The following is a 13,207-nucleotide window of genomic DNA, read 5'->3' on the forward strand; positions in this document are numbered from 1 at the left end:
CTGGTGTCCCTCACTGCACTCACCTCCAATCAAATGCCATTGTAGCCCATCGCCTTGTCTGGCTGCCCCCTGTGCACCAGCTCCTGGGGGTCAGGCGCATTTCCTCATTCTTTTTCTACCTATAGAGCCTCACACTTGGCAAGCACAGAGAAGGTACCCGATAAGTGTTTGGTGAATAAGTGTTGAATGGATCATTCTCCAGGGGATCCCAAAGCCAGCAAAAGTAAAATAATATGTTCATCTCCCAGGTAAGAGACTAGGAAAGGGGCCAAGGAAGGGAGAAGAGAAGGAGGGGAGCATGGAGAGAGCGCTAGGAATTGGATGATGGTAGAAATTCTCCTGACCTTAGGAAAGACACCCAGGAACGAGGGAGAGCACTCCCTTCTCCTCCTTCCTGAGAAGCATGGCATTCTGGAATGCACCCAATCATTCCTTCATTCATGCAACAGTCCTGTGCTGGGCACAAGCTGGCACCAGGCACACTGCTGAGCAAGGAGACAGGGAGGGGAGGGCCCTGCTCCAGTCTCCTGGGAAAACCCGGGGCCCAGCTCTGTTTCTGCTTCTCTCCATGCTGAAATGGGCCATAGGGACATAGGCCCAATGTGCCTGGTCATGGAGTCACAATGCTGTCAGCCTTCAGGCCACTTTGTGACAATCCTACTGTAGGAATTGTGCCTCTGGAGAGACACTGTAAGGTGTGATGAAAACGCACTGCAAGACCAGGCACGGTAGCTCCTGTCTGTAATCCCAGCACTTTGGGAGGCCAAGGTGAGAGGATCATTTGAGGCCAGGAGTTCCAGACCAGCCTGGCCAACATGGTGAAATCCTGTCTCTACTAAAAATACAAATATTACCTGGGCATGGTAGCACATGCCCGAGGTCCCAGCGACTCAGGAGGCTGAGGCAGGAAAATCGCTTGAACCCAGGAAGCAGAGGTCGCAGTGAACCGAGATCACACCACCACACTCCAGCCTGGGAAACAAAGCGAAATTCTGTCTCAACAAAAAGAAAAAAGAAAACACATCGAGTTGTGGGGACTTGGGCATCATTGATCCTCTTGTCTCTGGTCCCCTATCCCTTGTCTCCTCCCTTGTCACAGTCCTGATAGGCCCCCAGATGGCTAAAAAAAATCCCCACACTGGATAGCCTGCCTGTAAATAGGAGAGGCCAGAGGAGGCAGGGAAGGAACAGACAATTTGCCTGGACTTGATCCCTAGGTGTGGCCCATAACCGCGGAGGGACTGTGGGTCTGCCATCTAGGCTTTCTGTGTCTCAGTCCCAGCATTGTGGGTTAAGTGATGTAACACATGTAAAGGGCCGGCACACAAATGCTTCAACAAATGCTAACTCTCTTCCTTTGAATAATGAACTACACAAGATATACATAGTTTTCTAAAATTTATTTTATGTTGCAGTGTCTCCTCGACTTAAAACACGATTTTCTAAGGCTGTTCATTTGTCAATGACTACAGTTGCCAAGCATCCAAAACTCCAATTCTGGTCAGCAAAGCCCCACGGTCTGTTCTGGGGACAGGTAGCATAAGCGAGGGGCAATACCTCCACCTGGGGCATCTGGAAATGCTAACACAAAGGGGTGAAACTGGGGCTAAGTTGGAAGACACAAATAGAAGTTAGGGGGATGAGTAGAGATGGGTGAGAACAAGGGAGGCCAGAGAGAAAGAACAGCTTGAGCAAAGCATGTCGCAGACAAGAGGTGTGGCACACTCAGGAAACCACACACAGGTCACCTGCCTGGGGGACAGTAATGTGCGTGAAGGCTGGATAGGAGATGTGGCACTGCAAACAATCAGGGTCCAGTCCAGAAGGGCCCTTCAGTGAACATAATGGGTTTGCATTTATCTTGACAGAGAGGTACCTGCAGAGTAATGTGGATGGGAGAGGGTGGGGAGGCTCCAGGCAGGGAGCCCAGGCTAGAGGCCATTCTGATGACCAGGCTGATACATGATTCAAGCCTGGATTAGGACAGTGGCCCAGGAGGGGAAAAGAGATGTTTAGGTGGTAAGAGAAACAGACCCAGAGAGTAGGAGCGAGAGAAAGGGAAGTATCTAGGAAAACATCCACATTCCAGGCAGCTGCACTGAGACTATTTACTGAGACAAGGGAACCCTGGAGGAGTCAAGAGGAGTGAACTTGGTTTTAGATAAAATGAATGTGAAATACTTAAAGGAGGCCGGGCGTGGTGGTTCACACCTGTAATCCCAGCACTTTGGAAGGCTGAGGCAGGTGGATCACCTGAGGCTAGGAGTTCAAGACCAGCCTGGCCAACATGGTGAAACCCCGTCTCCACAAAAATACACACACACACAAAAATTAGCCAAGCATGATTGCAGGTGCCTGTAGTCCCAGCTACTCAGGAGGCTGAGGCGGGAGAATCACTTGAACCCAGGAGGCAGAGATTGTAGTGAGCCAAGATCATGCCACTGCACCCCAGCCTGGGTGACAGAGCAAGACTCCATCTCAATAAATAAATACTTAAAGAACATCTAGGTGGTGTCCCATAGAACCTGCCAGCAGGATGAGTTCAAACCCAAATCTGGTGAGTATTCACTGTGTACTCTTAGGCCTCCACAGTTCTGTTTTCTTATCTGTAAAGTGAGGCTGCTACCTACTTCATAGAATTATTATTTTTGAGCCAGAGTCTCACTCTGTCATCCAGGCTGGAGTGCAATGGCGCAATCTCAGTTCACTGCAACCTCCGCCTCCCAGGTTCAGGCAATTCTTGTGCCTCTGCCTCCTGAGTAGCTGGAATTACAGTCATGTGCCACCACACCTGACTAATTTTTGTATTTTTGGTAGAGAAGGATGGGGTTTCACCACATTGGCCAGGCTGGTCTCGAACTCCTGACTTCAAGTGATCTGCCTGCCTCGCCCTCCCAAAGTGCTGGGATTATAGGAGTGAGCCACCTACTTCATAGAATTATTGAGAGAATGTGGGCTAAAGAAGATAGCTGTGGAAAAGCACCAAGCCTCTTAGCTGGCATATGGTGGGAACTCCATGAACATTGGTTGAATCTGAAGGTGACTGTGATCATGGGTATTTCTGTGTTAAAGTGCCGTCACCACCAGTGTGTGGGCAGCTTGGTTCTTTTCATCACAGGCCGTTCCAGCTAGGTGGCTCACGCCTGTAATCCCAGCACTTTGGGAGGCCAAGGTGGTCAGGGTTGCTGGGTGGCCAGCTGCTCCTACTCTCTCGATCTGTTTTTCTTACCACCCAAACATCTCTTTTCCCCTCCTGGGCCACTGTCCTAATCCAGGGAGTTCTTCATGTCCACCTCCTCAGCGCCCACCCTAGGGACAGGCCTTACCTCTTCCAGATCCCCTGCAGCCACCCTGCCCAACAGGATTCCGAAGACTAGAAGAACCTCCCCAGCCTGACTCAGGCAAACTGAATGCCCTCTCTCGAACAAGCAGGGGCCCCGAGGCAAGTCTTGCTCTGGGAAGACAAACAGGTTTTTATTACCTCCACCTTAAGACAAAGCCTCAACCTCTGGCTGCTGTGAGACACTCATTCCCAGGAAGAAAAATGACCTCTAACTGCAGTAGTACATGTGACACCTCCCTGGTAGACTGTGAGCTCCCTGAGGGCAGGAACTGGGTCCCACAGGTCCTGATTTTCCTCCTGGCCCCTAGCACCTGCCAATCTGAGTACACGGTCAAGGAAGGTTTGTTGAGTTTTAATGCCTGTGTGTTTGGTTTCTGCTTCTGAGCTAGAGTCTCTTGCCAGGTAAGCAGAGTAGATGCACTCCTCAAAACTCAATAGGAAAATGTCATGCTGGGTCATGGTGAACAGGATCAGGACCAAAGTCCCTGCTGCTTCCTTCTCCTCCTTCCCAACTCCACACCTGCCCAAACTTACGACACAGAGACCAAGTGTCTTGCGAGTAGATTCCCAAGTCATGCCTAAAACAATGCATTAGGTCCTTGAATAGATACGATTTGGGTTACTAACCTCCAAGTCACATCCCCTTCATCAACAAATCAAGGCAGCTCCAAGAACTTTCTCCTCCCCTGTGGTCTCACACACTGGTCCATGGAGCTCTGGAGTGGAGCAGAAGACACTAGGGCCTGTTCCCTAACACACTCACAGGCACTTTCCACTAAAAACAAGCCAGCTTGGCTGGGCATGGTGGCTCATGCCTGTAATCCCAGCACTTTGGGAGGCCAAGGTGGACGGATCACCTGAGGTCAGGAGTTGAAGACCAGCCTGACCAACATGGTAAAACCCTGTCTCTACTAAAAATAAAAAACAGGGTGTGGTGGTGCATGCCTGTAATCCCAGCCAGCAACTTGGGAGGCTGAGACAGGAGAATTACTTGAACCTGGGAGACAGTGAGCTGAGATCGCACCATTGCACTCCAGCCTGGGCAACAAGGACAAAACTCTGTCTCAAAAAAAAAAAAAAAAAAAAACACCAAGCCAAATAACACAAGTTCACCTTCCCGCCCTCTGAGTCTTCTCTTCTTCTGGGTCACCTCTTAGGCTTCTCTGGTCAGTACAATGTGGACACCTGTAAGCTGCTTCTCATCCCAGCCAGCTAAGCCACAGCACACAGGAACCAGCCCCGTTCCCTAAACAACAGTCATGGGATTCAGCAAAAGGCTTTCTCCCAGACCAGCCTCTCCTCCTCATGTTCCCTGGGCTGGCTGGGTCCCTCATTCGGTTACCAGATGGACTGCCTTTGCATCTGGATGGGCCTCTGACCTTCCCAGGTGAGTGGTCAGTCATTCAAGGCCTCCACTTGGAGAACAATCAATTTAGACTTCAGAGATTTGGGGGACCTAGGGAGATTTTCCTAAATGAGATCCCCTGCTTCCAGCACAGACTCCCAGTTGCCTAGCAACTGTAGAAAGAGATCTGGGAAATCCGGAGCTTACTCCACAGCCCCCTGTGCTGTGATGAGCTCGGTGTGGCCCACCTAGGGAGGAAGGCACTGCAGCTGATAATTATCAGGAGTAACAGCCATAATCCCAGACCTGCTATTACTGTGTTTACAGAGGAGCAATTACTGCAGAAGCTCACACCACTGGCCTTTCCCAGGCCCTCACCCTTCCCGCCCTGTGCTGACTAAGGGAGTAGAAATAGCCTCCAGCCTTTCCCAGGAGTAGAAGCTACAGCCTCACAGAGCCCCGGGGTGCTCTGATACCGGTTCTGCCACTTAAGCTGCTCTCCAAAGCTGTGAGTGGCCCTTAAGGAGGAAGGACATGAGTGAGGCTCAGCGCACACACCCTTGGCCTGGCTAAGTAGAGGCATCCAGTGGCAGAAGAGTCAGAGATAGTGCTTGAGGAGGCAGGAATGCTGGTCTTCTAAGAGCATGCTGGGCTTTTTCTCTTTCCTTCCTAAAGCCAGTGGCCTGCTCACTGCCCTTCTTTCTGAGCGGCTCTCTCAAGCCAGGCTAAGGACAAGGCATAGATGTGGAGCTGAAAGGTTAAGCCCCCTACCCTCCACCCCTGCTGGTCTCCAGAAGGGGACAGTTGGAATTCAAATATCCAATGTCATGAAGCCAAGGAGAGAGGTGGCATAGGAGTCTATGAAGCCAGCCCACTACCTTCTCTCTCCTGGGAACTCCCTGGTTTATGAGCTGCCTACCCGAGCTTCATGGGTGAAAAAAGCACCCAGACTTCCAGCAAATTGTCTGAGAATGACAGCCTTCCAGCTCTGCCTTCAGTCTCCATCCCCCATGTCCTGCATCCTGGATCTAGCAACAATATTCTGATGCACACCATCTCTTTTCTTTGGCTTCTCTCCCTCCATGACACAAAGGCCAAAGTATGATAGCCTGCCTAGAAATCAAGACCATGATGACTAATTAAAGTCAAAGACTTCCAGACTGTTAAATCTTAGTGTGACATTAGACATGATCTAATCTAACATCCCCATTTTATAGATGGGGAAACTAAGGCCCAGAGAGAAAGGCAGTTGATGTACAATCACACTGCTGGTTAGTGGCAAAACTGAAATCAGAGCTCAGACATCCTGTACTTGCTCAACTGTTATTTCCAACATATGAACCTGCCCTTTGACTCTGCTTGCCCTTTGGGTTCAGGCCACAGAGAAGATTATTTTTAAAAAATCGGTGGGGCATGATGGCTCCACAATTTGGGAGGCTGAGGTGGGCATATCCCTTGAGCCCAGGAGTTCAGGACCAGCCTAGCCAAGATGTCGACACCCCATCTCTACAAAAAATACCAAAAAAATTAGCTGGGCATGGTGGCATGACCTGTAGTCCCAGCTATAGGGGGCTGAGGTGGGAGGATCACTTGAGCCCAGGAGATCAAGCCCAGTGCAGTGAGCTGTGAGCATACTACTGCATTCTAGCCTGGGTGACAGATCAACACCCTGTCAAAAAAAAAAAAAAAAAAAAGCACCTGGGTGCAGTGGCTCATGCCTGTAATCCCAGCACTTGGGAGGCTGAGACAGGCAGATCACTTGAGCCCAGGAGTTCAAGACCAGCCTGGGCAAAATAATGAGACACTGTCTCTATAAAAAGATTTTGGTTTTTTTGTTTTTCGGGATGAAGTCTCACTCTATTGCCCAGGCTGGAGTGCAGTGGTGTGATCTCGATTCACTGCAATCTCCTTCCACCTCCCGGGTTCAAGTGATTCTTGTGCCTCAGCCTCCTGAGTAGCTGGGATTACAGGTACCAGCCACGACATCCAGCTAACTTTTGTATTTTCAGTAGACACAGGGTTTTGCTGTTGTCCAGGCTGGTCTCAAATTCCTGACCTCAAGTGAACCGCCCATCTCAGCCTCCCCAAGTGCTGGTATTACAGGCATGAGCCACCATGCCCAGCCTCTATGAAAAGTTTTAAAGTTAGCCAGGCATATTGGCGTGTGCCTGTAGTCCCAGCTACTTGGGAGGCTGAGGTGGGAGGATTGCTTGAGTCTGGGAGATCGAGTCTGTAGTGAGCTATGGTCACGTCACTGCACTCTGGCCTGGGAAACAGATGGAGACCCTGTCTCAAAAAAAGAAACAACAACAACTAGTATCGTAGGACTAGATACTAAACACTTTTAACTTTCCCAAAAGTTTTTACAACAAGGTTCTTATCCTATCCTCAAAGCACTGTTTTCAGGTAAATGGAGTTAGTAATATTACTCTAGCTGCACAGGTTGGGAAACTGGCCAGAAAGAGTCCCATTAAGTTGAGAAAGATATGTTAAAAGTGGGTAGAAGAGTTCATGTTTCCTGACTCCTTATCCAATGCTCCTTCTACTGTACTCCTTGCCTCCAAAAATTCAGCCTTGTTACTCAGAAAAACCCAGCTAACCAAAGGATACTGTCACAGAGGCCCCTTCAGAGAAAAGATGTGGAAACCAAGTCAGAACCAACACTGCATTTTAATGCTGAGCTAACATGTTTCCTCTTACAAGTCACTGGTTCCTTGCTGGTCTTGAACTCCTGACCTCAAGTGATCGGCCCGCCTTGGCCTCCCAAAGTGCTGCGATTACAGGCGTGAGCCACCGTGCCCGGCTTTTCCCGTATTCTTTCCTTATTTCTCTTTCTCTTTTCACTGCCCCTCTCTCCCAGCTTCACACATTCTCGGGGAAGAGCGTTTCTACCTCTGCTGAGTTCCACTCCCAGTTAGGAGAGATGTCAGTGAGAATTGTCCGCTCAACATTTCTGGATGCCTCTGTTGTAGTTGTTAGTAGGTGGGACCCTCTAGCACCTGTTGCAAGCTGTAGGGTGTTCACCAGGAAGTCTGGCTTGTTAGAGCAATTACCCGCTGTTGGCCTTGGCCTCTCTGCCCTGGACAAAGTATTCTTTGCTCAGATTCTTGCAAACATCATGAGAAAGCAGTGGTTCTCACACCTTAGAGAGCATCAGAATCACTTGGAGGGCTTGATGAGCACAGATTGCTGAGCCCTATTCTGAAAGTTTCTGACTCAGCAGGTCTGGGATAGGCCGGTAATTTGCATTTCAAGTCCCCAAGAGATACTGATGCTGCTGGTCCAGGAACCACACTTTGAAAACCAGTGTGATAAAGGACACAATTCATACACTCGGTGGACCGTGGGCCTGGAGTATGGGAGGATCAGATAGCTGGAAATGAGGGTTGGGGCTGAGAATGAGTGTGACCAAATTTGGCCAGCCAGCTACAGCAGCTCCTCCTGGCTTTCTCTGTGTACTCTGGTGTCCTCCCACATCCCAAAGATGCACGTGTTGGGTGAATTGGCATGTCTCCCTGATCCGAGTCTGAGCGAGTGGGGATGTGAGTGTGCCCTGCAATGGAATAGTGGCCTCTCCAGGGTCAGTTCCTACTTTGTGCCCTGAGCTGCTGGGATAGGCTTCAACCCTAAACTGGAAAGCAGGTTAATAATTATCTTATTTTTATTAATCTTTCTTAAATGTATGCATAGCTCACATTTATTTCAGTGTTTAATATTAGAAATGTTTTGAGTCTATTAAGAAGTTTAGTGATGGCCAAGCATAGTGGCTCATGCCTGTAATCCCAGCACTTTGGGAGGCCAAGGCAGGTGGATCCCTTGAGCCCAGGAGTTCAAGACCAGCCTGGGCAACATCGTGAAACTCATCTCTAAAAAACATACCAAAAAAGGTAGCTGGTCAGGGTGGCATGCCCCTGTGGTCCCAGCTACTTGGGAGGCTGAGGTGGGAGGATCACCTGAGCCCAGGAGACAGAGGCTGCAGTGACCAATGATCATGCCACTGCACTCCAGCCTGGAAGACAGAGTGAGACCCTGTCTCAAAAAAAGAAAAAAGAAAAGAAAAAGCTTGGTGATATTTTTGTGACCAGAAATATTCCATAGGAACTTAACTCTTGTTTATATCAATTAGTCTGTGGTAAAACTGATTTCAATATGTCATTTAGCTTAAAGTCACAGTTTCCAAGAACCCATTGATCACGTTAGCTGAGGACTTACTGCACACTGAATGTCTGCATATGCAAGCAATACATACGTGTGACTGTTTCAATGCTCATCCCCAGATGAATGTAACAAATTGGGAATTGGGCGCTTAGAGATGATTGGTCCTGGCAATTTAGGCCACATTTCTCTCACTGCCGGTCTTTCAGTTTTCACTCTTTCTCCCCACCCCTCTCAGCCACTTCCCTCCAGAGAAAGTTCCCAGCTCTTCAGATTGCTCTGCTTGTGCCTGCACAGCCAGTAGCTGCCTAGGGGGCAGGGAAGGGAGGTCCGCCGGGGGCTGCAGTGAGAGGAGCCTCAGGTCTCTAAATGCAACTGACCACAAGGCACAGAGACCTGACGGTGGGCATGTAAGGAGTTCAGGGACTTGCTAGCCAGGTGGGGGCAGGCCTTGGGCTGCCACCAAAAGGAAGGGGCAGGGTAGGGACAGGGAAGTGGAGGGGCTGTGGACACAAAGGCACAGCACCAGCCACGGCTATCATCTGCTGACAATTGCCCCCTCCCCTCCTGGGGTCCTTCAGAAGGCCAGTCAAAGCCAGATGCCTGCCAGATTTCCAACAGGGCAGGAATCTAGTCCATCGGGAGGTGCAGGAGGGTGGCTCCGGGAGATGGACCACCTCTGTGGAGGGGGAGGCACCCAACCATTCACCCTGGCACCAACCTCCCCTTCCCGTGCTCATCTTAGGGTGGTGAAGGCTGCAGAGAGAAAGAGAATCCCTCTGCAAATCAGCAAGCATGACTGTCCCCAGCTGGCCGCCAAGGCTGCCAGGGAGGGTGGGAAGCAGAGGTCTCACTGCTCAAAGATAAAACACCATGAAAGCTGACCCAGCCCTTCTGAGTCATTTCCCAAAGATCTTCCCAGGAGCCAATGGGCTTAATGTGCCTAGAACCAGCCTTACCTGTAGGCTGAGGAGGCATATCATACATAAATAAAGGGGGAGCCAGGCAGCTCCCCTTCCCCCAAATCCCTCTCTCATCTCCCATAGGAAGACCAGAAATTGTACTCTCACTTTTCATGGCTATGGGCTGTAAGCTACTTTGGACATGGGGTACATAAAGATTTTTTCTCTGTAGCAAAAAGACGCCACCCAGGAAAGCCCATGGGGTTGACAGGAAAGAAGCAGGGGACAGAAATAGAACTTGAGAAGTCACCACCCCATCCTCTCCCCCATTGAAAACATTTCCTACCAGCATGCTGCAGGAGCATCTTAAACATGCTGCCCTCGGCCCCTGTGAGCAACATGTTTGGCCTCCTCCCTGCCTCCACATCCTCCACATCCTTTCTCCTGCCCGCCTCCCACCTGTCAGGCATGTTGCAAGATTCCATTGACCAATGTTTACAGAATGCTCCGAAGAGAATGATCCAGTTGCCAAACCCCTGAGTCATCTGGCCTAGTCACCCTTTGCTCCTCTGGCTTGGCTTTCCCACCAGAGCAGAGATCATGTTCAGCAGCATTTGTTCACAAGGCCTCACCAGCCAGGAAGCCAAACAGGTTTCCCAGACCTGCCTTTTTATAGCAATGGGAGGGAAGAAAAGAAAGAAACCTTTAGTGAATGCCTGCTATATGCAGGGACTGAATCAGACACTCTCATATATATTGAATTATCAAATATTACAAAAAACCTTGTGTGGTAGGCACAGATATTCATTTTCAGCTGAAGAAACAGAAGCAGAGAGGTGAAATGGTTTTACCCAAAAATAGAACTAGTTAGTAGCAGAGCCAGGAGTGGAACCTGATTGTCTTCACCCGAGTTCCCCCGAAAAGCAGAACCTGAGACAAAGGCTTATGTGCAAGTAGTGCGTTTGGGAATATAATCCCAGGAGGCAGAAACGGGACAGAGTCAATACAGGGATTCATTATGAAGCTGTCCATGGCTAAGGGTCAACTGGTAACCAACCCCGCAACCCTGCAAGACCGTCTGAGGAAACTGAAACTCATCTTAAGATGATCCACCAGGAGATGAATGGGGGAAAGCATTCATCCACAAGGTACGAACTCCATACTTCTGAGTTGTACATGCACAAAGCTGGGAATCCTGCACAGAACTGGCCACAAGAGCAGAGGCTGGAAGATTTCAGACAGAGAAGACTTGAAGTGGTCCATAAGGGCTGTGCACTAGACACAGGTCCCACCACAACTCCCCCGCCCACACACACACCATCCTAAGTATACTGAGGAACTTACACGAGGTCACTGGGGCACTCAGGGGAGGAGCCAAATGTGAATCACAGCTCATGACTTCCATGCATTCATTCAACAAATATTTATTGCAGGTCCACTGTGTGCTAGACATTGGGGTTTAGCAGTGAATGAAGAAGGCAAGATCTTTGCTCTCATGAAGCTTAAATTCTAGTGGGGGTGGGGAGGACATGGACAACTGGCAACTAAACAAATAAACAAGTGATGATTCTGTATCAGGCACAGTGCTAAGCACTGGGAAACCCCAGAAGAAATTGTTTGTTTCTTAGGAAGACAAAGGAGCTTGGCCAGGCACAGTGGCTCACACCTGAAATACCGACTCTTTGGGAGACTGAGGCGGGTGGATCACCTGAGGTCAGGAGTTCAAGACCAGCTTGACCAACATGGCAAAACCCCGTCTCTACTAAAAACACAAAAATTAGCTAGGCATGGTGGCCCATGCCTGAAATCCCAGCTACTTGGGAGGCTGAGGCAGGAGAATCACTTGAACCCGGGAGGCAGAGCTTGCAGTGAGCCAGGATGGCACCACTGCACTCCAGTCTGGGCAACAAGAGTGAAACTCCATCCCCCCCACCCCTAGAGAAAAAGGAAGACAAAGGAGCAAACGATCACAATCTAATATGATAACTGCTGTGACTGGGTTGACTGGGAGAACAGAGAAGGGACCTCTTACCTCAGAATGGGGAGACATGTGGCATCAGGAAGGTAACTCTGGAAAAGACGAGCCACAAGCTCTTTCAAAGGCCTCATAGGAAGAGCCAGGCACCTCTGGATTGGGAGAAGGGAAGGATATGCTCCAGGGAGAGTGAACAGCATGGGCAAAGACACAGCAGAATGACAGTAGACCATCCTCTGGAAAACTACAAACACCTCCTAGAAGGTGCCATGCATGTGGGATGGTGTCAAAAGATGAGGCAGTAAAAGTAGGCAGGGAATGGACCACAAAGACTTGAATATCTAGTACTAGAGGATTTGAATTTAATCCTGAAAGTGAAGGTGAGCCTCTTTTCACCCTCTAAGCTCAATTAGCTCTTGAATGTGTCAGCTAAGGATGAAGATAAAACCAAACAGTCCAACACAGAGGTTGATAGGTGGAGATGGGAAATGCAGGGAGCCTCATGAGGAAGGCTCAGTGGCCTTGGAGTAACCAAAAATCGCCAGATCTGAGTTGCCAGAGTTACACGTTGATCTCAGCTCTCAGAACTTGATTATGCAAGCGGGCATGGGGGCTCCCTCTTGGTCACTCTGACTAGTGCGGCAGACTTAAGACCAGTTCCTCTGGGGCTGAAGAGTCCATCCTCTGCCCCATCTCTTTCAGCTTCCAGCTCAGCCCCTCCCCTCCACAGCCTTACCCTTTGCAGGGGAACTCCCAGGTGTCTGGCATTGAGGACCCTGGGTTCAGTCCAGGTGCTTCTGGCCCTCGTTTGGCTTGCGTATGATACCTGCCAGGGCTTTCTATCTGAATCCCACCAGTGAGAGCTAACACCAGAAAAGCAACCGGCATCTGGCTGCCTCTCTTGCAGAGGGTTGTCACATCCATCATCTGGGCAGGAGAAGGGCTCCCTGCAGCTCACAACCACATCCCACAATTCCCCCGCAGAGCCCTTGTCAAATGGAGCCCCTGGCTTCTGTTCATTCTTCAAAGCAAAGAACCCTGAGGTGATCTGAATGCAGACAGGCGCAAAACTCCCAGAAGCAGCCTTCCTATTCTCATATTCAAGGTAGAATAAAATCTCACTCCAGCCCCCATCTACCTCACCGGGATTCACAGATATCCCAGGCCACAGTGTCAGGTCCACAGGCCCTATGGTTCAGAGATGGCTGAGCACCTCTATCCTGCAGCCAGGACCCGGGGGCAGCTCCAGAGTCCTTCAGCTCACCAGAGATGAAGCACAGACAGCAAAGAAGGCTTCTAACCCTAACCCCCGTGTTTGTTTTTTTCCTCCCTGGACCTGTCCCCATCCCCATCATTCCCTGGTCCCAGATCCCATTCCTTCAGGCTCCTGGTCTGTGCTGGGTGGCCCTTTTCTGTGCCTGCTGCTCTGCTCCTTACAGCACACAGTCATCAGGGGTGCAGTGGCAGCATTTGCATTTCAATGGGTA

This window comes from Nomascus leucogenys, chromosome 12 (assembly GCF_006542625.1).
Source record: "Nomascus leucogenys isolate Asia chromosome 12, Asia_NLE_v1, whole genome shotgun sequence".
NCBI lineage: Eukaryota > Metazoa > Chordata > Mammalia > Primates > Hylobatidae > Nomascus > Nomascus leucogenys.